The 3,188-nt window shown below is 41.4% G+C and overlaps 1 long non-coding RNA gene across 1 annotated transcript; it reads left to right on the top strand.

The window, feature by feature from the left end:
- The first annotated feature begins 449 nt into the window (after positions 1 to 449).
- LOC134810420 (uncharacterized) lies at positions 450 to 2,725 on the top strand. Its single transcript, XR_010158372.1, has 3 exons — positions 450 to 537; positions 1,814 to 2,074; positions 2,628 to 2,725. It is a non-coding gene; the product is annotated as an uncharacterized LOC134810420 (long non-coding RNA).
- Positions 2,726 to 3,188: the final 463 nt, after the last annotated feature.

Raw genomic sequence — 3,188 nt, 5'->3', positions numbered from 1 at the left:
CAATTTCCTCTTAACCCTGACAGCATTTAAGCCTCTTAGGGAAATGATCACGGTCTGCACTTGTGTCAGAGTTGTCATTTTTCAGCTTGTCTTGTCCCATTTCCTGCCCACTCACTCTATCCATGTTTTTTGAGGGCAAGATGCATCTTGAATGCTTTAGAACACTTCAAATAAACAAGACATGGGCACTGTAGAAAATGCAAATAAGCAAAAAGAAGGAAGAAATGATGAATGATCCCACCACTGTTAACATTTTGGTATATCTTTTGTTCTTTATTTTGATATGCCTTTTTTTCTTTGTATATTTATATATGTAATTTTTTAAAAGCCCCATTACATGTGCTGTTGAGCCTTGTATGTAGTAGGCCCTCAGGAAATGTTTGTTAGATGAATAGTGAGTAAATAAGTGAAAAGTGATCTAATGAATGATTCTTTGGAAATATTCCCAGGAGATAACTCATCCCGAGAAATAATGTGCGATTGACTCCTAAGAGGAGAATGGCTCCAGAATCTTATCTAAATGTGTAGCAAATGAAGGTAATTTTGAAACTTAATTCACCAACTCATCCATTTACTTGTTGAGTACCTACCAGGTGTTGGGCTTCTAAGCTGGTCATTAGGTGAAGTAATAGTGGAAGCTCTGGTGACTGATTCAGCATTTTGGAAGAGTGTAAAGACGAGTTTGTGAGAGAATTTCAGCACTGTTTTGTGGGGAGGGGGGTTCCCAGCTGTCGATATTGATCCTCATGTCTGTTTGGTGGTTACAGCCTTGGAGCGGACCTGTGTCTATCAGGGGCTCTTAGCTCAGTCACTTAGCTCTGCAAACCATCCAACCCACTTTTCTTTAATTCTTGGGGCCTCCCAGGAGACTTTCCCTCTGAAGATAGAAGGCACAGAATGTCAGCCAGCTCTCCTGATTCTCTGGGCAGAGTGTGCTCGTATATAGCCAGCCTGGCTTACTAGTTAGTCTCTGGGAGGTTTAACAAGGATGGGGGCCCCCTGAATCCTGGCACCTCTTTGAAAACTAACAAAGCTGAAGACCAGATTCTGTGGGCAGGTCAGGGCAGTCAGAGGCAATTACCTGGGAGGGTCACTGTTTCTCAGCCTGCCAAACTCTCCCAGTCCCCTATAATACAACAATGTTAGGGTCTGAATGACGTGGCTGCTGAAACTCTCGGCCCCAGGAACAGAAATCAGAATTAAAATTTCAAAGCCCTATATAATCTGTAAAGGTGCATGTAAACAGTATTATTGCCATCATTATGAGTACCAGAATTCTACAAGTGCTTGGCAGTAAGGAGCCTGTGTGTTTTTAATTTCCTCTAAGACACTTAGAATAGCCATTTGGTGGCCAATATGTTCTCAATAGCTGCTGCTGAATAGTAATAATATGTGGTTTATTCAGTATCCACGATTATACCTTCAAATAAACATTTTTCCCAAGCATTGGGATCCATGGACAACTCTGAATGGTGCACCAAAGTTCAAGAGTTCTTTATTGATCTTTTCTTTCCATTTTGGGATTTTAACAAAACGGTTGTTGGATATTAAAATCTGCATAACATGAGAGCATAGTAGCATCATTAAAGATGAGAAATTATTGGGACAGTGAGACACCACCTCACACCAGTCAGGGCGGCTATAAAAAAAAGATGGATAACAACAATTTCCACATGGAGATGTGGAAAAATCAGAACCCTCATACACCAGTGATGAAAATGTAAAGTGGTGCAGCCACTTTGGAAAATAATTTGGCAGTTCCTCAAAATGTTAAGAATAGATATATCATATGACCCAGCAATTCCTCTTCTAGGTCTCTAACAGAGAGAATTGAAAGCAAGTGTCTGTACAGAAACTTGTACACAAATGTTCGTGGCATCATTATTGATAGAACTCAAATGTGGGAACAACCCAAATGTCCATGGATGGAGAAATGGGTAAACAAAATGTGGTACATACATACAATGGAAGGTTATTCCACCAGAAAGAGGAGTAGAGGCTGATAATGCTGCACCATGATGGACCTTGAAAACACAGCGCAGTGTGAAAGAAACATCACAGAAGAATATATATGGTATGATTTTGTTGATATGAAATGTTCAGAGACAGAAATAGTGGTTTCCTGGAACTGCATGGACATGTACGTATGTGTGTGTGTGTGTGTGTGTGTGTGTGTGTGTGTGTAGGGGAATGGTGGTGTAGAAAGAGAAAGGAGGGTGACTACTAAGGGGTATGGGGTTGGGGGATAAAAATGTTCTAAAATTGTAGTGATTGCACAACTCTGTAAATATACTAAAAAATATCAAGCCAGGTGCGGTGGCTCACACCTGTAATCCCAGCGCTTTGGGAGGCTGAAGTGGGAGAGCCCTTGAGCTCAGAAGTTCAAGACCAGCCTGGACAACATAGTGAGACTTCATCTTTACTAAAAATCAAACACTTAGCCAGGTGTTGGGGCATGGACCTGTGGTCCCAGCTACTCCCTGGGGGATGGGGGGGGGGTGGGTAAGGTAAGAGGATTGCTTGAATCCAGGAGATTTTTAAAAAGCAGTTGTTTTTTTAAAAAGAACTGATCAAGCAGATAATTTTAGAAGCAGTTCAACTTTTGTTAATGTTCATTTATCTTCTAGTTTGATCATCCTTTCATAATGAGCTCCACAACTGCAAAACTGAAGCTGTGACACCCGCTACACTTATCTCCCTGGTCTCTGGAAGGGGCTGCAGTAAGGTCTGCATCTGACTCCTAGCCTGCCTTCCTTTCCCAGAATCCTTAGTGGGCCGTTTGCCTATTCTGCAGCCTTCGCCTTGGTCCCTTAGGCTCTATAAATCACACTTTCCATTCTGACCTCTCACTTTAAAGTGATCTGAGATACTTTGTATAAAGGATGAGGCAGCACATAAAAATAACTAGTATTGTACCGATTTGTCTCATCTGGTAGTTTGTGATACATATTTGTAAAGTTCTAGCAAATGTGAGAAGCCACAGAAAATTGCCTTTTGTCCAAATAGAGGAGCTAGATTTTTTTCCTTTTATGTTATTGATCAGTGAGGTAGGTGCAATGATATTTTATTTCATAGTTTTCCTGCAGGAGCAACACCCACCCAGCCTGCTGCAACTGCCCAGCCAACTAAATGAGCCAGTTGTTCTACAGGAACAGCAGCCATGGAAAAGTCGAGCTTGCTGGATTCAT

Source organism: Pan troglodytes, chromosome 6 (genome assembly GCF_028858775.2).
Source record: "Pan troglodytes isolate AG18354 chromosome 6, NHGRI_mPanTro3-v2.0_pri, whole genome shotgun sequence".
NCBI classification, from domain to species: Eukaryota; Metazoa; Chordata; class Mammalia; order Primates; family Hominidae; genus Pan; species Pan troglodytes.
Note: the sequence above shows the minus strand (reverse complement) of the source record. Positions and strands in the feature narration are given on the sequence as shown.